The 25054-nt window shown below is 48.2% G+C and overlaps 2 long non-coding RNA genes across 2 annotated transcripts; one reads left to right on the top strand and one right to left on the bottom strand.

Moving 5' to 3' along the window:
- The first annotated feature begins 696 nt into the window (after positions 1-696).
- LOC139078774 (uncharacterized) lies at positions 697-20124 on the top strand. Its single transcript, XR_011531853.1, has 3 exons — positions 697-804; positions 15108-15306; positions 18913-20124. It is a non-coding gene; the product is annotated as an uncharacterized lncRNA (long non-coding RNA).
- Positions 3363-6108, bottom strand: LOC139078773 (uncharacterized). Its single transcript, XR_011531831.1, has 2 exons — positions 5858-6108; positions 3363-4306 (listed from the first exon to the last, which is right to left on the bottom strand). It is a non-coding gene; the product is annotated as an uncharacterized lncRNA (long non-coding RNA).
- Positions 20125-25054: the final 4930 nt, after the last annotated feature.

Here is a 25054-nt window from a genome sequence, read left to right as displayed (position 1 = left end):
ATGAGCAGAAGCGGGAAGGCCCTCCTGCCGAACATAAGACGTAGGTGATGACACGAGCCGACGTTTGAAACAAAGCTAACAAGACCGGTCAAGATGATTCTCCATCTCCTGTTGCAAACCGTAACTGCACGTTTCTTCTCCTCAACGCTTGAGCGCAGAGCTAGGTCAGCAACTCCTGACGAGGCCCTCTCCCCGCAGCTGTCAGCCCCAAGCGCCGGCCCTGGAAGATCTGAGCACGCCACCCATCCTGACCAGACCCCAGCGGGCGGCGGCACCGGGGCCACAACCCTGAACGGAGACGCGCTGGAGGAGACATGAGGCAGAGAGTTAATCTGTTTGGCATCTTGTTACCTCTCTCCTGAGTGTAATATGGGAAGCTGTTAATTGCCTGATTTACTGTAATAGTCATTCTGCCAGCAGCAGTAAATAAAATTCATTAATATACGGTAACTCACTGCCAGGGAGGCTAGTAATCACCAGAAAATTGGGGAGACGTTCTCTGTATAATACCTTTGGAAGAGAAAAATACAATTTACACCCCTCCTTCTTGAGCATTTATCATTTTTTATTTGCTTGCCTTGAGCTTTCTGTAGAAATTCCCTGGGTTCTATAATTTGTTTTCTTTCCTTCCCTCCATCCAACGGCTGCACGTTCTCTGAGAAGGAGTAACTGGAGCAGCGGAAGCGGAAATGCTTTAGAGCGCGGGGTCAACTGGATGGCGCTTCCCTGTGTAACCAGGCTCTGCTATTGGAAAGGACCCGCCAGGAGAAACAGAGGGGTCTCTCCTGTCTCTGCTTAGCCAAGGTTGGGGGGGCACACTGTGACGCGGGGGCCACGCTGTGACGCGGGGGGGGGGGTCACGCTGTGACGCGGGGGGGGGTACACTGTGAGGCGGGGGGGCACGCTGTGACGCGGGGGGCATGCTGTGACTCGGGGAGCACACTGCCACGCAGGGGGGTCACGCTGTGATGCGGGGGGGGGACGCTGTCAGGCGGGGGGGGCACGCTGTGACGCGGGGGCCACGCTGTGACGCGGGGGGGGGGGGACGCTGTCAGGCGGGGGGGGGGCACGCTGTGACACGGGGAGCACACTGCCAGGCAGGGGGGTCACACTGTGACGCGGGGGGGGGGGGAGGGGAACGCTGTCAGGCGGGGGGGCACGATGTGACGCACACAGGGGTGTCTGGCGTTGGAGACTTAGGTTTTTGCTTAATAGCTGAGAAGAGTTTAAAATATTTCTTAAACATGTTGGACACTCAGTTTCCTGCTCTCTAAAATAGGAACCGACACTTTTTGCATAGGATTTATTTTGGGATTAAATGGGATAGTTGCTGAATAAATATTAGTTTCTATTCCTCTGGCCTATTCTTACATCCATCCTTAAAAATGATAGCAATTTTTCTTCATTTTCTCTCTTGAGTTGGGTGCTGTAGATTAGAGACAAATTTGTTTCTCCTTTTACTAAATCTAAAACATATACCATGTATACTAAGAACTTGTGACATCTTATCTTTGCTATTTTGATTTTTCCTTTTTCCCACTTTCCTCATTTGAATATTTTATTTTATCTTTGTGTATATATTTGTGAAGCCATAAACCCTTAAATCCTTTCTGGATGAGAGTTTATGGATGCACACATGCATGCGCGTATATAAGATTTAGTACACATATGTATGTGCTTATGCATATGTGGCCTATTAGCTATATTCTACACTATTCTCTATTTTTCTTAATTGTACACAAGATTTTGTATACTAATTGTTGTCTTGCTTCCCAGCCAAAATCCTAAGTTCCCTGAGGACGTGAATAGATTTAATCTCAAATATTTGTTGAATTGAATTAAATCATATAGCTTGGTGGTTTCCTTTATTTACAGCAATTGTATGGACAAATCCAAAAATTAAGACAAGCCTGTCCACAGAATATGAGATATATGGCTTGCAGAATGAAGGGTCTTTCTATTAGAGTGGCAATCGTTTTTCCTCTGTGCAATAACTAGCATAACCATATATCCCCTCCAAAAAATAGAAATCCATTTTTTTTAAACACAGCCAAATTTGATGCTACTTTTGGCAAGACCATCTGTGATGCATGAATCACTAGCTAAAACTTCAGCTGTAATATGGGGACAATGAGTATTTTTGAGGAAAATGTAGGACATTTTGTCTCTATACCTGTATGAATCTGACTAGTCACAGAATATTACTTGAATATTGCAAGTTGCCAGAATTCTTGAATCCTTGACACTATGCACTTCGGGCTTTCTCCTATTAGCATCACTCCTCGTCCTCCAGCTGTGAAGTCAAGTGCTCAGAGAATTTCACTCCTCTATTGCCCGTCAGAGCCAATCTCTGATTAGGGCTCTAAGGCCAAGAGGAGACTAGTTTTTGAAGACATATATAAACTAACTAGAGTTTTTTCTCTTCAGTTAACTGATCATGAGACTATAGGTGTGGGTTTAGATAAGAGTGACAGTATGACAGGAATAGGTACACAGAAAATATAAGAGAGCTGTATATGAAAATTACATGTGCATGTAGAAACTACTTGATTAAGATCTCTTATATGTCACCTTTACTTGAAGTTGGAGTCTTGTAGGCATACTGAAATATGTGGATATATGGTATGATGGATCAGATAATACCCAATTTATGATGGGCAGCTCAGGTCACATGTTACTTAGTGTCCCATGCTCTACCTCTAGCAAGCTAAGAATGGTTTCCTGAAAAGGGAAGTAGTTCCTTGCTGAAGAAACATGACTTTGCTCCAAAATCCTCAGTCCCAACCTTGAGACTTTGCTCTCAAAGCTTGCTTCAGGATCCGTAAAGCATCATATGTATCTCTGACACTTTAATCCTGGATATGCAGGATCATAATAGCCAAGTATCAGTGCTACTTACACCGTCACTCAAAGTTGATAACCTTAGGGATCATCTAAAATTGTCAACTAATATATGAACGAGAGCAATATATCCAAATAATGTAAATGCTATCTTCAGAATCCACAGACACTCCAAGTATTGTGCATCTCTCCTAAAGACAGAGGAAGCAAAGACAACAATTTGTTCCTCATTTTGGAGGATATTTCACATGTCCCTGAGTTGGAATACCCCAGCATTGTCATGGAATTTGTTTCCTTCCGTCTGACATACACATGTCTTTTTTGGCTGCTTACTGCTTTTAACTTTCTAAGTCCTATCAGCATTATATCATCAATTATAGTGGACTAGAATGATTCTCTCTGGGATGGTGAGATGAGCAAGGTATCTCTGGACTAAATTATTATATTGAGCTAGAGTTATTGTAACTCTGAGTAAGGACCATCGTGTATATTTTTACCCCTGCTAGGTTAAAGAAAAGTCATCATTTTTACTTTGTTTTATTTTTTCTTATAGAAATAGAGAGACAAAAACATTTTCCAGATAGATAGGATCGTATCACATGCAGCATTTGTGTTGATTTGCTCCAAAATGGAAATATCTGAAACAGCAGATTCAATTGAGGTCATGACCTGATGGAGCCTACAATAGTCTATTTTCACATTCTCCAAAACCCAAGAGCCAACAGTTTTCCACACTGGATAAACAGAGAGTTAAGCAGGGATATGAGAGGGAGAACTATGTATATTAGTCAACTATTGACTACAATAATGCTGGATATATATTATCCCAAAATTTAGAGTGACTGAAAGTCAGCAGTGAGGCTGGTCTCCAGGCTTTAGGATCTAGCCTCCAGACTCTAGTCTCTGATCCCCAGCTCCAGGCTGCAGATTGGTTTCAGGTCTCCCTTACGTATCTCCATGTTTTCCCTTAGCCAGCAGCTACCTGGGGCATGTCCTCTTCTTGGTGAATCAGCGTGATAAGCTAAATTGTGCAAGCACAGTCCATTAGACACATTCCACTGGCCGAAGCAAGTCATATGGCCAAACCCGGAAGTAGTGACTCAGTGACTATTATAGGTGTGCTCCTTTCCAGGGGGAAAGGGAGTGGAGTGAATATTTGATGAACAATTATCCAATCATCACATCAGCCCTTCATATCTCAAAATTTAAGGATGATACTACTTTTGCGATTTCCACAAGGTTGTAGCATTAATTATTGTTTACTGTTTGGAGAAATAGCAAACTTTTTCAACATAGTGGCCCTTACTCCATGACTCCCTGGGACATGGTGGAAAGAGACTCAAGTTATGGGTATTGAGATTAGGAGTAAAGGTGGGGGTGAGCGATTAGAAGAATTAGCTTCCTCTTGCAAGGTAATTCTTTCAAGTGAGGTCATTATAGGATCTTCAGTCAAGGCAGGAACATCCTAATCAAACAAGAAAAGAGGGGGCTGTTGTGACTATTAAATGATGCTTAGCGGGGTTTGGGGGTCAGTGTGCTTTGAATTATCTGAATCTTGTTATATATCCCTTGCAAGTTTTGGAGTGTCACTCTTTCCCAGTAACTGTCTTAGCTTTCATCTGAGCAACATAATGAAGCTATGAACATAATGGATATTATACTTGGTACTGACGGGATCAAATTTTAAGCCTGCATTTGGTTGTCTCAACCTTAAATATGAAAGAAATCAGAGTCTTTTAGTACACTCACAGAAAGTTCCTGGTTTTTAGCCAATAGCTTACATGTAGAATTTAAGAGTTTTATCTATTCATTCTCTTTCTTTTATTTTGTAGTACTATTTGAAAAAATCTTTCCCACCCAACAGGGATTGGTGTCACCCTGCCATTCAAACTGTTCCATGTAACTGGCCACCTGATTCCCCAAAGCTTTTCCTCCAATGGAAACATTATTACAGAAGATAACAGATGACAATTTGATAAGCAGATTCCCATGGTAGGCCTCTGTCAGAATGCTGTCCTATAATGGAATTTCAATATTTACTGCCCTCAAAATTAATAATACTAGATAATTAATTCCAGGTCCACCTTTCATCTTCGTATGGTTCTGATGTCTGTGATCACTTCTCATGCCAATTTTTGCATCAGTGATGGTTCTTAATTGCAGGCAACAAAAACCAACTTTGATTGGCTTAACAGAAGCATAATTTATCGAAAGAAAGTTGGACAGCTCACAAAATCTCTGGGAGGGTCAGAGAACCAGAATTGATGGCTACAAAGTGAGCAACACAGCCCCAAATTACATCACAGAGCTAAGCAGGGGAAAACACCCCTGCTGCCATTTCTGGGCAGTAGAGGCCACAGATTGTCTTGTGGTTTACCGCAGAAACTGGACACAAGTCATAAATGCCACTGTTGCCCTTGGATACAGATGTGGCTGCTACCGCTCCTGCTGTTATAGCACTCTCTACCTAAAATAGATTCGACACAGTCCTTTTCGTCTTTGTAGCCAGTTTACAGTGAGTGTGTGTGTCTGATTGATGGAGCCAGGACAGCAATCTCTACACAACTTGAAAAGTTAGTCTAGGGTAGTGATTATATTATATGCTATTTATTATACAATAGCAGGCAGTTTCTGCCTCAGGAGATAGGAACTTCCCCCAACATATGAAGGGGGTTCAGTTATTGTGTGACCAAAAAAAAATGCCCATTAAGCTGAAACATAGGGGTTCTATGAAAGAAAAGAAACATTCATCTGATTGCTTGTGTGAGTTTTGGGTAACATAATTTTGTTTTTTTCCCCGAGTCTGTTCCTTGCCAGTGTATTCATGTGTGTGTGTGTGTGTGTAAAATCCCCGGAAACCCATCTTTCAGTAGTTTCTATCACACACACACATATACACATCTAGCTGTTTCAGAATCTGGCACTACAATGGGCTTGGTGTTCCCAATATTCCTCTTGTCTGGCTTTTAAAAGCCAAACAAAAAGAGGCATCTCATCAACCCCAGACTAAACGCACCTGGTACTTTCCAGGCGAGGTTGGGCCTGGGAATCACCCCGGGGAGGAGGCAAATCACAAAAGCCTGGGATTCATCAATTGCTGAGTTTGGAGGCTTGGCCGGTGATGATAGATCTCAATCAAGGATGAGCCACGGCTCGGAAGCACGTGCCATGCTTGCCATATGCCAAGCATTTTCAGGGCTCAGACACCGCTCCACGAGTCTGAGGGATTCTGATGGCCGACAAAAAGTGATACAGACAAATTGGTTTAGACAAAGAGAATGACAGCTCTTAATGACCCCATTCCAGAACCCTGCGGAAATGGCAACTCATTGTCCTGCTGGTGTGTGTGAGGAAGCGTTGATAAGTGGCTCCTGTGATGTCAGCCATGCTGCAACTGCTCTAGGCCAATGGGAGAGAGGTGGGGAGAGGGTTAGGGGCTTGTCTATAACAGACGGTGCACGAGAAAAGCATGCGGCGCTGCGGGGAAGGTGGGGCCGGGGTTAGAAGAGATGCTGGGATTGAGGTTTATTTACCAGGTGCTGCCTGGCATCCTAATACCTCGCACCATTCTCCCTTCTGGGAAAGTTTCCCAGACTAATTATAACAGGCTGTCAAGCTGTTTTCCCTGATCTGTGTGACCCAAGACAGGCTTGGCTGGATCATCTGATCACTAGGGTGTCTCAGCACATAGAGGGAATTTATGGACAGCTCTCGATCTCTTTCCTAAGAACACTTGCAGGAAAGTAGAAAGCAAGGAGGGAGCTCATACTGACCCAAAGGCTGACCCCAATTCTTCCCAATCATCAAGTTGACTTTGTTAAGCTGACCCCCTCTTCAACCCTCCCCCTCCCCCCTTCCTTTTTTTTTTTTTTTTTTTTTTGCACTATTCCATCCACATCTCCATGCCTGGCAGCTCCTCTCAGAAATTAATCCCCCAGTGCATGCCTGCCCTTCAGTTCTATAAGAGAAAGCCAGGAAGTGAGGTGGTACTAATTTCTGGCCCGTGGATGATCCTGGTCACCAAGGTTCTCGAGAGGGAATATTTTGACACCCTGGGAGATGCATTCACCAACCAAATAGCATGTTCAAAAAAGTTTCAAAAATCTTAACTGTGACCATTTACTCTGAGAAAACTTCAGGCTGTTCTCTAAACGTTAGCCTTAATGACTATCAGAACCGGATTCCATGTGTTTGAACCCAACCATCTTCTTCTGTCTATTCGTCTTTCACCATCTTCCTCCCCTTTCTACTCCTCTTCCATTCTCCTGTCCCTATCTGCTCTCTTCTCCTTTCCCCTCCTTCCCTCTCCTCCCGTCTCCTCTCCTTTTCTCTCCTCTCCTCTGCTGGCCCCTCCCCCACCGAAATCAAGTCTCTCCTCTAGCCCAGGCCACGTCCTGAGCAGCCTGCTCTGACTGGAGTGGACTAGGACACTTTGAGTTCCCATCTGTTGCTTAACACCAAAGTTGCTTAGATACATCTCTCGGTGACAGCTGGCCTTTGCCTTTGACTACTTCTACATATGAGCTATGCAGTGAGCATGCATGTTCGGAGGGTCATTGGGCCAGAACCAACTCTCAGAATCTCTTTTTGAGCTGCCTGGATGGTGGTGAGAGTGGGGGCTGTTTTAAAGAAAAAGAGACTTGAATTCTTTTATGCTGAACTATAGGTAGAATTTAGCAGTAATAAAGAATCCACTACAGAGTGATAAATAAAACGGAATCTCCTAGTCAACACAGCTTTGAGGCTGTCTTCTTAGCAGTATAGGGATGAGTCATGGGAAATATAGCCAGGATCTTTAGGGAATAATAATTTTTACTCTCCTCCCCCATGAATCGTCACCTGTACCTGTGATTTATATTTTTAAGAGAAAAAGTGTTGGGGAGTATGTGTGTAAAGGTGAGGGGTCATGTGAAGGGGTGTGAGGAGAGAGAAACAAATTAGGAAATTTTGACAAACGCCAAGGCTAAATGAAGAACTAGTCTGTTTATAAAGATGCCTAGGAGGGAGACATTGAGCTTGGAGCTGGAGAGGCCATCGTTCCAGGGGGTCCCAGTCAGATCCTCCTGGATCTGTTTGGCAATGACTGCTTCCACCACCCTCTTCTTATGGCCAGGCCTCCCTTACCCTAGAACCTTTATGCAATCTCAATGTTCCGTCTTGTCAGAGAGACTGCATTTGGGATGAGAGGACAACAGAGAGGTGGGTAGGATTAGAATAGTGTGGAAAGGCTCAGGGAGGGCCAGACCATGCAGGAGAATCTGCCAAGGACGGAGGACGGGGGAGCCAGAAAAACATCAGGGTTCTATTCTGCAGGAGGAAAGCACTTTGACAGTGTGAAGAGCAGAAGGCAAGGCTCAGGGCCCAGATGTGGTGAGAGACGGAAGGGTGGATGAGAGCTGATGAATGGCCTGTGCAGTAGAATTAGGGGATAAGGTGACATTCAAGGTGGCTGGCAGGAGACAAGCATGCCATGTTCTTTTAAAGAGATAATACAGAGGCATGTTCCTCCCGACGCCCCACATACTTGCAGCAGCATTTTTCCTTCTTTGCTGAGCCATGGTCACCACTGCCCACTTCAAGCTAATGTGTCCTTGCTGGACACCTACTCTGTGTAAAGCCTTGTATACAGAGGACACACAGGAGTACAGTCTCTGTCTTGTTGAGAGTCTACCCAGAGGGACAAGATGGACAGGAACAAAGCAGCCTGTAATGAATGCCATGCGGCACTCGTGTCGTGAAATGTGTTCCCTGAGTTCACGGAAGAGAGAAGAGGTGGGCTAGGAAGAGAGAAAGAGAATTGGAATAGACTTTGGAAGAAGAGAGGGTGAGTTTTAGTGATGTAGCGCTGAGTAGCAACTCACCCTTCTGGGCCTCAGACACGCCCTCTGTAAACGGGAAGTGGGAGCCCCTGATGACTTCTGAGCCCCCGCCAGATTTCATTCTATTATTCTAAATGGTCCCATGCCCAGTGTGGCTCTCAGTTGGAAAGTCAGCCATGGACTTCCACAGCATCATGCATGTCCCTGTCCTCCTGAACCCTCTCTTTGCCCCTGCACTACCTAGGTTTGGAAGTTTACTCCCAGCGACAAATGGACTTAGCTGAGGCTTAGAGAGAGGAAATGTGTACAGCAGAAAAGAAAGCTGCGTTGGCTTTTACCAGTAGAGAGGGGGTTCGAGGCACCCCCTTCCTTGTTCTATATCTTTGTGAATAGACAATGTCTAGAAACGGAGGTTGCATGTTTGCCTGCACTGTCAAGCCACAGCCCTGTTAATGACCAGCATGGGCGAACTTTCCCCTGTCCCTCTCTGTCCTGTGTGAAGCCCCTAACGTTCACTGTGCATGGACTGGAGGAAGCAGGAGACAGGCCACCTGGGTTAGAGACAGGTAGATTGGTAATTCATAACAGTCTCTGAACTGTGACTTTGTCACAGCTAGGTGAGGGGACTGGGTGGGGCTTCCAAGGGTGACATGACATTAAGTTTTGGTGAAGTGTTGAGGAAAGAAACTGCACCTTCATTCTCATGATTTCTCTGTCATTTGCCCCAATTTCAATATAAGCACATTGCTCAAAGTTTGGTGTCCTGCTTTCTCAAGAGAGTTACAAACATGCAAAGGGATCTTAGAGCTTCTGAGAGAAAGTTGGGGCTTGGAAAGGGGAAATAATTTTCCCCAAGTCACCTAGCTAGTTAGAAGAATGAAAGAGACCCAGGGGACTGGCCCAGTAGCGCAGCGGTTAAGTTCACATGTTCCGCTTTGGTGGCCCAGGGTTCGCCGGTTCGGATCCCAGGTGCGGATCTATGCACCGCTTGTCAAGCCATGCTGTGGCAGGCATCCTACATATAAAAAATAGAGGAAGATGGGCACAGATGTTAACTCAGGGCCAATCTTACTCAGCAAAAAGAGGAGGATTGGCAGCAGATGTTAGCTCAGGGCTAATCTTCCTAAAAAAAAATGAGAGAGACCCGGGCTCAGAACTCAGCTTCTTTAAAACCAGTCCTGCGTTCTGTCCTTTCTATGACTCCCACAAAGTCTGGGTTCCTAAACCCTTGGCAGTAGAGGACGGCTCGCTGAAAAACTTTGATATAGCTATGGTTCCCGTGGGTCTGAGTAACAAACGTTAAGTGAATGTGGGCACACCCCTTCTAAATGGGAGCACCAGCAGGTTCTCTCTCACGTCAGGGACTCTATTTCTTTTCAGAACCTGGAAATGAGCTCTTCAGTAGAAAGTCAAACATAAATTTTTCCTTAGAATCTGAGGCTTCTTGTTTCTCCCTTGGCTTCTGCTGAGGTCTGTTGATCAGGGCACAAGGTTGCAGGAGGAGGAGAAACACTAACAAAAACTCTTGCTAAACGTCTGTGTAACCTTGAACAATCTAGGGCCTTAGTTTCCTTTTCTTTGAAATGTCTAGAGAGCACATCACCTAAGGGCTTGTTAAAAATACACATTCCCAGCATCTTTCCAGGATGTGTGGAATCAAAATGCCTGCGGCTGTGGTTAGGAATCTGCATTTATAACAAACCGCTCAGGCGATTCCGAGCATCCAGTGTGCACACCACTCTACGGCACGAGCCCTGGAGCTCCTTCCAGCCTGAGTTGTATGTGTAGGTGGGACGTGGGGAAACAGCCCCCAAAACTAAGAGGGCTGTATTCTTGGGTCTCCTCATCTGAAACAGAAGCAGGAGAAGGGAAAGCAGCGGAGTCAAAGGTGGGAATTCCCTGGGGAGCCGTTGTTGCCTTTCCAGGTTCTTGTGGAATGAGGCGGGACTGGCTCATGGCATTGGGCCATCTCTTATCAAGCAGACTGTCTGAATCCAGATTGCTTTTGTCTTCATCTTCTGTTTTCCTATACCCTTTGGCAAAGTCTTGTATAAATATTTTAGCCTGGTTGCAACTGTGCAATAAAGTATTATGGGTTGGGTCATGGTTAGTCCAAACGTATGCTAGAAGTAATGACCCCATCCTCCCCACCCCCAGCTGAGGTCAAAGTAATGTCACAACGTAATCAATGAGACACTCTAAGAAGGTCAGATTCAGCTGTCAGAGACAAAACTGAATATCTAGCTGTCTTGTTGTCCTCACCCAGAGAGATCGTCTTTCCAATGTTTGCCCTGGAGGTCACCAGGGTTATCTTAGTGGCTTTCCTTCTAGAGAATCCTGGAGGGAGAATGATGAGGAGAATTTGAAACATACTGCACACTCACTGAGGGGACACTGGCATGTCAGCACAAGCCACCATGAGTTGTATTTGTTGAAGATTATTTCTGACCCTGAAAGTTTGTAACTGATGGATGGAACCCAGGTCTCTGGAATCCAGCCTTTCTCAAACCCCAGGGCCAGTGCACCTGTGCTTTTCCTCAGCTACAGACTAGGGATGCTGTGCTATGCCTCGCTGTGGTGTCCTCCGTTCCCTGCCCAGGAGGGCGCAGCCCCGATTTCTCCAGAGAAACAGGAGATGTTGGAGAACGGAAAACCAATCTCTCTGATGAGAAGGCAAACCAGCATGGGAAGATTAGTTTCCCTCCACCAGTGAGAGCAATAACGATGGTTGTAACAGGTGGTGCTCATGCACCAGAGCCAGCAACAACCAGCCAGAAGCTGGCACAGCACTTTCATTGGAATGATCACCACCAGAGGGAGGACAGTATTTGAAGGTTTGGGGTTGCCAAAGGTTAACACTATAACTTTGACTGTTCTTGTATGTGAACAGGTGAAGTGAACAGGTAATTCTACAGTTCTTCTCAGCTATTCTTCTCGGTCCTGAGAAGGTGAATTTCCCCAGGGGAAGGAAGTTCCTGAGTCAGTGCAGCCCTGTGGCTCACCTTTTATAGTTCCATGATGGCTAGAGCTATGATTCTCTTGTTGGGTATCACCTGTGATGGCAAGTGTGTGCATGTGTGTGTACACGTGTATGTGTGTGTGCTTGTGTGTGTACATATGAATGTCCATGAAGGTGTCCCCTTTCACACATGCACCTGCACCCACATGGTGGATGCTCGTGGCTGTGGTGCCAGATGGAGTGCCTGCCCTTCACCCGTAATGAGACGCTCAGGCCGCCTTCTGTTCAGGCTGTTTCCCTCCTGTATCGCTCACATTCCAAGTTACAGGCACTTGACTTTATGGTTCCTTCATTCTGCATGTTAAGCAGCTGACACTGGCGGCTTCATCCTAACACGGTCTGTACAAGTCTGCGGCATTAGCGCTCCATCTTGAGGAACGAGAGCCAGAAAAGGGAGCTCTTTGGACCTCATTAGGATTCTTCCCATTTCAAAGTTATTCTTCTATTGTCAGGAAAAAAGAAAAAAGAAAGGACCAGGGCCCAGATTTCTTGCCAGCCCTGTGCAGAGACATAACCAGCTTCTCAGCGGCTGCATTTGCTTTTTTCTTAACAAGCTTCTGGACTGCATATTACCTAGAGAAGTCAGCTGTGCCTTGCAGGGTAATCCTCGTCCTGCTGTTGGAGGTGATAGCCCAGCACATGTGGAAGGCTGCTATTACCCTCTGCTTAAAGTCATCTGGAAGGCAACAAAATCTTGTTAGGGAAGCTGCCCTTTGCTGATCCCAGGCTGGGATCTCATTCTGGAAAGAGAACTCCCTTCCTGCACCTCTCTCCTTCCCTTTCTTCCCTCCTTCCTTCCTGTTCTCATCTCCTCCCTTATCCTCATCTCCATTCTGACTCTCTCATTCTCGTCTTGGTGTCCCTTCTCCTGACCTCTGACCTGGTCTTCCCCTACACTTGTTAATAAGGAATTCTGGAAATTCTGCAGTCCATGTTGCAGAAATGCAGGCAGGTCCAAGTGCCCACCTCAAAGACGAAGAAGAAGCCAAGCACCAGCGATGCAGAGGGCCACTCAACCAGACCTTTCCCCTTGGTGTGAGTGCTTTCCCATCTGACCTTCTAACCTCCCACTTACTGCGTGCATCCTTCTCTCCTGAGCCTGCCTGCCTGGTCCTCAGCTCCCCTACCCATTTCCGTGAGTGCTCTGTTTGTGAGCAGTTTTGCAACATCAGCATGTGACTGAGAGACTTGGGGCCCAGCTGCCAAGGAGACATTCTTGCTTTGCTTTCCCATGTCTCTCCTCCCCGGCCCACCCCAGAAAGGAAAACAGCAATGCCCTGGGTTGACACACAGCCTCTCATCCAGGAACTCTCAAAATAACTTTGCCAGCCAGGCTGATTACACTCATTTTTCTGGATGAGGAAAGTGTCCTTTCTGGAAGGGAAGCCTATTGCCAAAGACGACTCTAACTATCCTTGGGAAGAGTGACAGGATTGGCCCAGGTAGCACTCCCACTGGCATGCTGGGCCACCTCTGGTCCCACCCTGTCTTTGGGTGCATGGATTTAGATAACAGGGACCATAGGCCAGAAGGCCCTTCCAGAACAGGGATCCAGCCCTAAAACTGTAGGATGAAGTAGGACAAGGCATCTTCCTACATATTAGTTTCTTGTTTTTCTAGGTAAGTAAAAGGCAATTATGACCTATCACAAAGTCTCAAGCTCCTATTCTCACAATATCCAATTCAGTTAAGCTCCATAACCCTCAAAGAGGTGTTCCTCTCAGGAGCAGCTCAAGGTTTCACCCCATCGTTACTCTTCCGTGACTCTGGCCAGTCCAGGAAAACACACAGAGTCTTTGCTTTCCCTTTTATATGACATAAATTCTACAGTCATGCATCATTTAATGACAGGGGCACATTCTGGGAAATGCGTTCTAGTTGATTTTGTCATTACGAACATCACAGACTGTGCTTACACAGACCTAGATGGCACAGCCAACAACATGCCTAGGCTTGATGGTACTAATGTTATGGGACCACCATCATGTGTGCAGTCCTACCTGGCACTAGTCCTCTGAGACCACCATCATGTATGCAGTCCTACCTGGTACTACTCCTATGAGACCACCATCATGTATGCAGTCCTACCTGGTACTACTCCTAAGAGACCACCATCAGGTATGTGGTCCTACCTGGTACTAGTCCTCTGAGGACACCGTCTGGCATGCGGTCCTACCTATTACTAATGGTCTGAGACCACCGTCTGGTGTGCAGTCCGTCATTGACTGGAACGTCATTGTGCTGCCCAGGACGGCACTTAGGTTGCTTCCCTACACCCTGGCCTCCTGCCTCATGCTGAGAGCCTGGAGATCTATGTATTTTGAGTGAAGCAAAGGAATGAGGGGGAGAAATGATAGGAAGGGGAGAGGGGTGAGAGAAGAGGGAAGGAGAACAAGAAAAAGCAATAATGAGAAGTAGGGGGAGGGGACGATGGGAGGAGAGGAGGTAGCTCAGGGTCGCTCTTGCCTGGGTGTCCACTCCCTGCCAGGAGTTAGACCCTGCATTAGTGAGCTAGTGCTGCTGTAACAAAGCACCCCCCGACGGCGGCTCACACAGCAGACAGTGATTGTCTCACGGTCCTGGAGGCTGGAGGCCTGAGATCCAGGTGCTGCAGGACTGGTTTCTCCTGAGGCCTCTGTCCTGGGCTTGTGGATAGCCGCTTTCTCCCTGTGTCCTCACATGGTCTGCTTTCTGTGTGTGTGTGTCCAGTTTCGTCATCTTCTTATAAATGCACCAGTCGTTTGGATTAGGGCCCACCCAACTGACCTCATTTTAACTTAATCATCTCTTTAAACGGTTTATTGCTAAATAGTCCCATTCTGAGGTACTGGGGGTTAAGATTTCAACACACGAATTTGGGGGGAGGACACAATTTAGCCTATAGCAGACAAAACATCTCTAACCCTCTGACACCTCTCAGAGGTGGAAATTATTATCCCCATTTTAAAGATTTTTTTTTCCTATTTCTCTCCAGAGCCCCCCACTACATAGTTGTATATTCTTTGTTGTGGGCCCTTCTAGTTGTGGCATGTGGGACGCTGCCGCAGCGTGTTTTGATGAGCAGTGCCGTGTCCACGCCCAGGATTCGAACCAACGAAACACTGGGTCGCCTGCAGCGGAGCGCGCGAACTTAACCACTTGGCCACAGGGCCAGCACCTATTATCCCCATTTTAAAAGTGTGAAAGTGGAAACATAAGAGAGATTAGACACCACGTCCCGAGTCACTCAGCCAGTAAGTGATAGACAAAGCATGAGCACCAGGCCCAGCTCTCTCCAAAGCTGAGACACTGCGGCCAGGCCACACGCCCTCTTGACAGAGGAGGGGTGGCCAGAGAGTGGACAAGAAAGAACGTGGCCTTTGGAGCCACACCAGCCCCAGCTCCTTCAATCGTGGCATGACCACGACCCTGATTAACATCTGTTTCAGGTGCCTCATCTTTAAAACGTCAGACCTGCAATCAAAAGTCAAGGCTAGCCATGAGCTACACTTTCCCTCCTTCCAGTCACTCTGCATGGTCTACACACGTGTGTGCGGCTGTGAGAATCTACGGCAAACATCTACGTGTCTTATTATTCAATACAGCTCTCAGAGTCAGCACGTCTGCACACACACGAAGACACAGAAGGTGGGTAGAGGTGTAAACCCCTGGCGCGATCAGCTGGGAGCTGATGTGGTCCTTCCTGTTGTAATTTCCACGATTTCGCTACAGTGAGCTGCGAGGTTAAACAGTGGTGTTTGCTTTACCTCCCTAGGTGGACACTGATCTCTCTGAAGGCAGGGCTTGTGTCTTTTACTTTCCGTGTGTCTTCACAGGGCCTTACATTGCGCTGCATGTAGTAGACGCCTATAAAAACTGTGTGACTCAGGGAGAAACCTGTGGAAAGAGGATTTTGTAACCACACAAAGAGGTTCTTTGACTAGGTTGTTATTGCCACAATTAGGCTGTAAAAACCAACCACAAAGTATCAGTGGTCAATAACAATAAGTGTTTCTCTCATTCGTGAGCTTGTGGGCTCCCCGGGGCGGCCTCCCTTCAGTGGGGTGGGCCTAGGCGGCTCTGCTCCACGTGTCTCTCACCCTCCTCCTGCAATTCTTTGGCTGGCAGGGCATGTTTATCTTAAGGAGAAGGCAGGCCCCACTGCTCAAGGACATTTCAAAGACCCTGCTATCATCACGTCTATTAACATCTCTTTGACCCCATGACTGAGCCCAAAGTTAAAGGGTAAGGAAATACCTCTGTCCGTGAAGAGACCATGGCAAGGGTGTGGTTCCTGGGAAGGGTGGAGAACTGGGGCCAACAATCCAATCTATCACAGTGCCTCTTCTGACTTCTCAGTCGTGGTTAAGACCCTGCTATTCTGTCTCATCCTGCATTCTACATTCATAGAAATTGTGGGAGAATATCAGCCTTTTCCATCTCCTTGAGGATAACGCACCGAGAGCACGTCTCCTGAGTCTGGAGATTGATTACAGGGTGCCACGACATTTGTTGAGGCTGGAAATGAGGGTAAAGTGTTAGCATCCCCAGCATCCCGTCTCAGAGAGGCCCTCTACCCATGTTTCGGAAGTCAGGCGTCACACTGGATTTTGACCTTCTCTGTAAGATTAGCTGAGTCCTTCGCAGTTGCTGACTGACTGTGACCTGTATCTCCAGCTAAAGAGTGGAACTAGCAGCCTGCAACCTAGATGCCTGACACCCCCTTCAGGGCTCCCCTGCCCTACTCCCCACTCAGAGAGGTCTTTTTAAAACCTTTTAATTTAAAAGGACCTTTGAGCTCACTCCTTGGGCAAATACAATCACAAAGAGGCATGATAAGGTGATTTCCTAAGTGGGCAGCCCAAGACAGAGTCAAAGGGCAGCCAGGAGTCTGGAAGAGCTGCTGGAACAACCGGTTTGCTGCAATCTTAAGTGGCAGAATCTCCCCTCACACCTTTCCTGCCCAAAAACATTAAGTAAAGCTCAGTGTCTGGGCACATTTTCCCTCACAGCCATCTGTGGGTGGGCACAGGGGACAGTGGCCAGTGTAATGATGCATCTGCAAGGGCTTATGCACGTGCAGGGAGGATAAAATGGTCATCTACCTGTTTACCTGTGTGTCTGCTTAGAGCAGTCCACCTCTCGCAGGAGGATTGGATGTGAGGGAGTGAGTTTCCGGAGCTGCAAATCAGACAGAGCAGGAAGCAATAATGGGCGTCCCACTGGCGGATCAGAGAGGGAGTCCCTCGGCTCCGCTGTTTTCAACATGAACTTGGGAAAGACACTTAATCTTTCACGGTATCCATTTTTCATCTGTAAAAGTAGGGTTAATGACCCTTGCCTCAAAGCTTTTGGGGATGAACAACAGAGATAATGTACTTGGCAAGCAACTTTTCAAAAAGTTAGCTTCATTTCGTGCAGTAGGGATGACGACAACTGGTACTCTCGCTGTTTCACAGGGACTGGGCTTCTGAGAGCCTGGAAATATGGGAGTTGCACATGTGAAGGTTTTTGCCTCCAAATGGGAATGGAGACCACAGCTGTGGCTGTGTCAGTTCTTTGATATTGATGTCATTTTCATGGTGTTTGAGGGGCAGAGGAGAATGAGGTTTTGGCCAGCATCAGCGGCAGACAGGGCTATGGTGGCTGTGGAGAGTGGGAACCCAGAGGGGCAGAGGAAGCAGGTCCCAGGGGAGCCTCTGAGCTTGGCAGAGACGGTCTTGGCAGGCAGATCCCCACAGCCCAGGAGAAAGGCCTCACTGTGGCACCCCAGCCTCGGCTCCTTCCAGCAGGCGGGCTGGAGCCGCAGTGATGGAAGCCAACATTTTTAGTGAGAGCTCTCAGCAGCCTGAATGTTATTTTTTAAAATATATTTACTTCTTTCACATCTTTACATGAGGTAAATAACGTCAATATTTTGTTACTCCCATTTTCTAGAAAAGGAGACTGAAGTCAGAGGATCTAGTAATTTGCCCGAGGTCACACAAAGCTAGGTCTATCTGATTCCAAAGCCGGTGTCCCTTTAGCACCATGACAGCCACTGTGGCAGCTAAGACTCCAGCCCAAAGGAGGCGAAGAAGTGAGAGCAGGAAGCAGTCGGTGCAGGACTGACAGAGATGCACACAAACATGAACAGAGAAAAAACTGGCACTGCTTCAAACCCAGTTTAAGGCCGATGCCCCCAGGGCGACCTCCCCAGCCCAGCCCAGCCCCGCCCTTGCCCCCGTCAACATCTGTGACGCTAAGAGTTGGATCCATACAAAGTCCATCCTCACACCCTCTACTATAGTATGGTGTTTACCTTGTTTCTTCTATTGGACACTTTTCTCAAGGAACTCTAAACATTTCTCAGAAGAGCTGAAACATGCTTTTCCTCTAAATCCCCTTAGAGCCTGACACAAGGTTCAACCCAAAAGATGCCTGTTGCCATATTTCAAAACTCCCCTGGCATTTGAATGGCCCTCTTGTCTCCTTGGGCCCCTCAGTTGCCATTCTTTGAGCTGGCAGTCGCTGTAAGTGATGAGAGCTTCTAGTAAAGAGAGGCACAGTGGCTGAATAATGAGAGAGCGCAGTTGGTCCTGCAGAGGCGACATGCCAAAGGCCTGGAGGCTCAGCTGCATGGCACGGCAGGCCCACGGCACCATCGTCCTGAATCAGAGCAGGCACGTGGTGGGGCATGGCCCTGCTGCCGGCCTGCCTGCGCTCTCCAGTAGAGTGGTGTGGTGGGGAGCGGCCCCCTTCCTAAAGAAAACCTTCTTCCCGAAAATATCTCAGTGTCTGAAAGTCTACTATTCAGTTTAGTTCCTTTTGATTTTATGTTTGTTCTGCTAAAAGGAAAGGTTATTCATCAAACTATTAGCAGGTTGCGTTAGTGAGTTCTCCTCTTGAAAGGCAATAAAGGAAGCAAGAGGTCAGAATTCCCATGAAGGAATGGGACAGAGGAGGCACAAGATTTGAAGAGCTAGCTCTGGTACGTGGGGTCTCGTTGACAGCAGAGCATTTAGGGAGAAGAAAGGGCGGATCGCACACTGCCATGCTTGAGATATTCAGTGGCCACTCCAAGGTCCCTGGAGGCCATCCCAGCCAGGGTTCTCCATCCCCGGGGGATGTTCCATCCCCTGTACCTTGCCTCATTCCAAACGGCTACTCTGAACACTTCACATGCTCCTACTTCAGGGCTTTGACCACGCTATTCCGTCAGCCTAGAGCACCATTCCACATCTCGTCTGCCTGCATAACTCACTTATTTTTTAGGAGTCAACTCGAGCACTGCCCCTAAGGAGAAGCCTTCTTGCATCCAGTCAAGTTATAGAGCGCTCCTCCTCACACTCCACCAGCCGTCACCCAGGATTCCCACACCACCACTCGGGCTGTGAGCTTCTCAAGGACCGGGGCTATGGGCCTGAAGCCTGGCGCAGCGCCTGCTGGGGCGGGGACTCCAAACCTCGTGAGGATGAAGCGGCAGTAAAGGGGGAGACGAAGCGGTCGATCGAAATGCACTTGGAGTGGTGCCCCCTGGGTTTTTCACAGTGTTCCTGACGACCAATACCCAAGACAGAACCATCTGCCTTCAGAGCAAGAAAATAAAATCCACTGGGAAGGAAGTAAGATGTATTTGACTCTATCAGGCGAGTCAGGAAGAGCCCAGAGCCCCCGGCACTCCGATGCTGTGCAGTGAGGAGGGCAAGGTTTGCCACTGGCCACCCGCTTGAGGTTCTTATGACCTCATTGGGAAAATTCACTCGATCTTGGAGAAGTGAGAGGAAAATCCTTGCCCATCATTCTTAGTCTTAGCAAACAGCCAAGGTTTCTAATGCCAACTAAAATTGGCTATTCCGCAGACTCTTAGACTGGGAAGATCCATTTAATCCACCTGCCTCTCTTTTTGGATTGGCATGATGTCTAATATAGGAGACGTTCAATAAATAATGGTTGAATAAATGGCTCAAAGAACGCCAGAAGCACAAGGCTACACGGCTTATTAGGCCCGGAGCTGGTTCAGAGCACAGGAGTGTCCCCCAGTAAAGTTCACCAACCTTCATCGCAACTTCTGTCTCATTGCAACTACTAAGTATAACCACCACATTCTTTTCCATTTAAAGTGTTATTGTGTGCTATTTCAATTTCAAAAGCAAGGCGTATGAATCATTGAATCATTGAACTGCAATAAATCACTGAACAGCAGAAAAATGTACTCCATGTGGTGGAATATAAGCTTATTTTCCATCAGGTGGACAAACACTATATGTTGAAAAAAGATACAGTCTGATGTACCGCCTTACCTAATTCCTGAGCGTCAGAACCGCATAGGAGACCACAGCTGCTGGGGTCTTTGAGGAGAGGAAGTGTGGGAAGTGAGGGCGTATTTCTGTGTGGGCTGGATCCAGAGAAAGGAGGCTGCAAACCTCAGCCTCCACTCTCGTTTTTGTTTTAAATGTTTTATTGAAGTAATAAAGGCCATCCCATAAATCTGAGGGCAGAACAAAGTGTTTTGAGAGCACATAAAATAATGTTGTTCTCGAAACCCTGGCATATCCTTAAGAACGGACCTCTCTCACGATCCATTTTGACTGCAGTCCAGGCAGTGGGTGGTGGCGCAGGAGGATTTCAGAGAAGGGTCTGCACAGGATAGAGAGTGAAGCCGAGGCATCACCTCCGGGCCGAAGGGGCCCGAGAAGTGCCGCAAGCAGCAGCATCACATACCCAGGAGAGAAGCTCAGGACTTGGAAGGGTGGGAGGGGCCTCCAGGAGCACGCACGGTGCAGGAAGAGATCAGCGAGGCCGGCTGCAGCGCACCTGCAGAAGCTGTCGGCAGTGTTATGGGGCTGCCAGTGATACTGCTCTCGCACAGGGCAGAAGCCAGGAAGGCAGCTATGACAAGTTAGAGCCCCGTCCCGCCCCAGTAACTGGGTCCTCTGATGTCGGGGCCTGTGGTCCTCAGCCCATGGCTGAAAACCGCAGGCTCCGGGGCCCCTGGGGCCCTGCCCAGTGGACACCAGGGGAGGTGTTTGCCTCTGGGTTCTCAGCGCTCAGTGTTCTTCCCTAAACCCCTGCTCCCCCACCTCTTGCCTTCCAGGTGACCTCATTCCCTGGAGCTGGGGACGTTTATATGGTCTCCGTCTTTCTCCCTTAACCCAGCCATTTCTAAGGAAAAGGGTCTGATCAATAAATTCACCACGAGATATAAAAGACTAATAAAGTTTAATAACTTGCCTCTCCCAGGAGTATTTGCATTTTAACAGGGGAATAGCAGCCTAAGCGAAAGGAATTAGGCCATAAAGGTACAATTTCAGGCACCATCAAGCAGCTGAGGGAGGTATTTTTAGTGGGAGAGAGGGTCTCCCCAGCCCCCCTGGGGCTCCCCTGCTGGGTGCTACTTCCTCCAAGGTCAGCCAGTTCGTGCAGAGGCAGACGGAGCAAACTCATTTCCTGAAGCTTCCTTCCCAGCGCAGTCCCCAGACTCGCCTTTCCAGAGCAGTTTGCTGCTTCACGCCCCCTTGTTGTCTCATCCGCCTGCTGCCTCAGTCTGCAGACGTTGACCAGGCACAGGATGTGACTGGAGACGCTGGCGCATCAGCAGTTCCAGGGACCGGCCGAAGCTTGAGGGTCAAGAACAAGGCCTTGAACTCAAGGTACCTGGGCTCCCTGCCGGCTCTGCTCCTGCTGCTGCATGGGCCTCCCTCAGGCCCCTTCTCTGTTAAAAAAAAAAAAAAAAAATTTTATTTTAAAAAAAAGAGGCTAATATTACCTATCTTTAAGGATTAAATGAGATGCTTCACGCAAAGTTTAATAATTGCTTGATAAGTGTCTGGTATTATTATCATAATATTAGTATCTATAGATGTCAAGGGCCTATAGCCCAAAGCAGAGAGAAGCATGTAAACAAATAACTCCAAGGCACACTGGAAGTTTCTCTCATCCTTCCAGGCTCACCAGAGAAGAGTCGTGCTGCTGGAGCCGCTCATTCTCACGGGGGCACAGAAGTGATGTCTGGGGAACAGCCAGCTGGCGTCAAGGGCCCAAAGGCAGGAAGTAGGAGGCGGCAGCTTTCCCGGGCCCCTGAATTCCAGGGAGTGTCAAGGTCTTCCTAAACAGATACCCTGTCTATGTTTGGAGAAGACGATTCTGGCCATGTCGTAGATGAGCTAGAGGCAAAGAGAGGAGTTAGGTGGCTGTTAGCAACGAGGCCAGGTCAGACCCCTACCCTGGTGGATGCAGGGTTGTGGGCCCGGCAGACCAGGAGGCAGACATTTCCCTTGAGCATTCCCAAAATGCATTCTGCCTGAAGGCCTCAGGGCGGTGGGACTGGGGGTCAGCGCACGAGCAAACGCCTCCGTTCCCAGCATGTGAAGGCTCAGTGTGTTGGCAGGAAGGCCTCGCTCCCTCCGCCCGTCTAGGCCGCTTTGTGTTGTGTCCCTCTCTATCTTTTGTGCCATTTCTGAGCATGTCCCTGCAATGACTTTTGGGCTATTGTACGTATTTTTCAAGTGCCACGTAGAAGGCGTACTGTCTTCACATGTGTTCCTTCTCCTCTTCCAGCGCCCCTTCCGCCTCAGCAAATCTTCCTCTAGAGCTGGAGGCAACCTCTGAAGAATGATGGCCTCTCTTATCCTAAACAGTGGGCATATGTCTCGTCATACCTTTCTGAGTCCGTGGGCCCGTGCAGGACCTCGGGAGCCAGGGGAGAGGCGTGGGGCACCCCATGTGGTATATATAGCAGAGGGGCACCAAGAAGATTTGGGCCAGGAGTGCCCCCACTCCTCCCCCCAGTGCCGCCCTCGGGAATGGAGCGATGGGTTGGAGAGATCATTGGAGGATGAGATAAGGCAGACTCAACACCAACATGGGACGCCCCCTCAAGTGCCTGACAGTATCTCAGGAAACAAGAGCAGAGGGGAGTAGTAAACAGGGCCGTACATCCAGTGGGGTTTACTTAATCCCACCAGGCTGAGGACCGTGAGAAGGCAAACACTGCGTCTGGTTCATATTGTGTCCCCACATCCCAGCTCCTCCATGCCCTGGATGGGAGAGGAATTCAACAGCAAAATTAGGTCCTCAGAAAGTCGGGGGAGGGATGTGAAGGGGAGAAAGTCAGTGACTTACATCCCAGGGCCTTGCAGGTGGGGTCAGTCACAACTACCTATCTTTGCCCAGTTTCTGAACCAGTTCTGACCAGAGGAAGCAAGAAAGTAGCGATGCTTGGCCTGCCTGGGGATGTGATGAGAATTACTCTCCCTGCCCCAGGCCAGGTTTCTGCTGCTTCTGGTGAGACTCCCGGGCACCTGCTTGTTCAACCTCCTGAGTATCTGCCAACCACCAGCCTCACCAGCAGAGGAACAGCCACCATCTCTGATGGCCTGCTGCCCCCACTCTCTGTTTGGCACTTTCAGATGATGATTACAGCCCACGCCAAGCCTGTGGTGACCCTGGACTTCTGGGAGTTACCTACTTAACTATGGGTAGTCCCCTCTGGGGCCCAACCCAGCTCCCCTTCACACCTCCCTGCATTTTGACGCGTTGGGCGAAGCTCAGAGGCCCCTAGTGAGGCTTGGAGGAGGCGGGAGAGGCTTGGGGAGACGTGAGCCCCACACTTGGCCCTGGGTCAGCGGCTGTCTCAGAGGGGAGCAGAGATGGCGTTTTTATTGCTTGCACTTCATTGCATCTGATCCTAATGCCAGGAGCTTATTGTTCAGATTTTTCTTCAGGTCAATGCTAATCCACTTTATTACTGCATTCTCGGTGTAGGGGAAGCAGCAGAGCTAGGTTCTGCTCATATTTTTTGGCCGTTAGTGTCAAGTGCCATCGGACAGGGCGTGTCTACTTAGAATCTGGGGCTGAGAGGCAGTGACCTTTCTGGATGGTCCAGAAAATTGGGAGCAGAGCCCACAGGGCCAGCAGAGGGCCTTCTCCTAAGGAGAGGAAGCAGGGAGGGGAGAAAGCAGCACAAAAGAGACAAGACAAAACCCGGGGGGTGAAATGGAAGCAAAAGCAGGACAGTGTGCTGGAAGGAGCCCTGGACCGGGCGCCTCCCCTCCACCTGCACGGCGATGCGGGCCTTTGGCCAGGCACTGAATTTTACTTTCTTCTTCCATAAAAAATTATAAAATATTATAAGGATAAATACTTATAAAGGTGCCAAAATACAGTATTTAACTTGCAGTAAGTTCTCAACATAGATTAGCTGAATTTTAATGGGATCAGTGTGTCTGTGGTAAGGGCTTTCTAGGTTCATTCATTCTTTCTTTGAATAAATGTTTATTTAGTATCTACTATACTCCAGGCACAGCAGAACTGAGGATGCAGCATAAGCAAGAGAGACACCGACACTAATAGGACCTTTATGCTCTGGAAGGTGTTGAGTACTGTCCCAGAATAATCTCATAAAAACTACTTATTACCTCACATTGCTATGGGACCTGGCTCAATTGCTATCTTCTCAGGTAGGTTTTTGACCCCATTGGGCAGGGACCATGTCTTGCACCCTTGGTGTCACAACCTTGAGCCTCTGATCTACAGGTAATGCACTCTCAGTAAAAATGGACACTCACCTCTGCTAACTCCAGCTCAAAATAGAGACCAAAGGTGAAGTAAGGACCCAAATGGCCCTTCTACACTATGACTCAGTCCCTCATGATAGGCCCTGTCTTTGGGGATGACCTCTGCCATTAGGGCCAGGCTCATTTCCATGATGTTAACCCATAGAAGCCCAGAAAAGACCCTACTACCTCCAGAGAAGGGCAGGTGGATGGGGGCCAACCGAAGTTCTGGAAACATCCTATTCTTTTGAATGAGAGCGAGACTGAGGTCAAAGCTTATATTTTAAAACTTTGGAACCCCTGTGTCAGAAGAAGAGTTTGAACTGTGTGGCTGAGAGCCTTTGAGTTTTCCCAGACCATGCATGACACATGGGTCACAGCGATTCCCTGAGACACTCATGAGCTTCAGCAAGAACCAGCACTGGAGACCTCCTGTCCTCCTCAGCCTTCAGAGGAGGGAGAAGAGCGGCCACGGAGGGCAGGACACGGGGGCGTTGGGGAGGTCCCTGGCTAAGGTCAGAGCAGCGCATCACTAAAGGAGAATGTCAGAACCAGGCACCTGTGGCAAATGGAATCCAAGGATGAAAGAGAGTTCTGGGTCACTGAACATTTCCTTTTCCAGTTAAAAGAAAGCAAAGGGTGGGAAAGAGAAGTTCCATGTCTCAGGGTTAAGATCAGTTGGTCAGTGGGCACATTCTCAGTAATGCGCACGGTGTCTTTCTCTCTCTCTGACATACATATGCCACAAATACAGCCTATAGTTCCTTAAATATAATTCTACACAAACTATGCCCAACCCGGAATCTCACAGGGCGGGGTGCCTGTACGAGAGTGTGCAACCCTCTAGCACGCACGAGCAC

The sequence above is a fragment of the Equus przewalskii genome, chromosome 2 (genome assembly GCF_037783145.1).
Source record: "Equus przewalskii isolate Varuska chromosome 2, EquPr2, whole genome shotgun sequence".
NCBI classification, from domain to species: Eukaryota; Metazoa; Chordata; class Mammalia; order Perissodactyla; family Equidae; genus Equus; species Equus przewalskii.
Note: the sequence above shows the minus strand (reverse complement) of the source record. Positions and strands in the feature narration are given on the sequence as shown.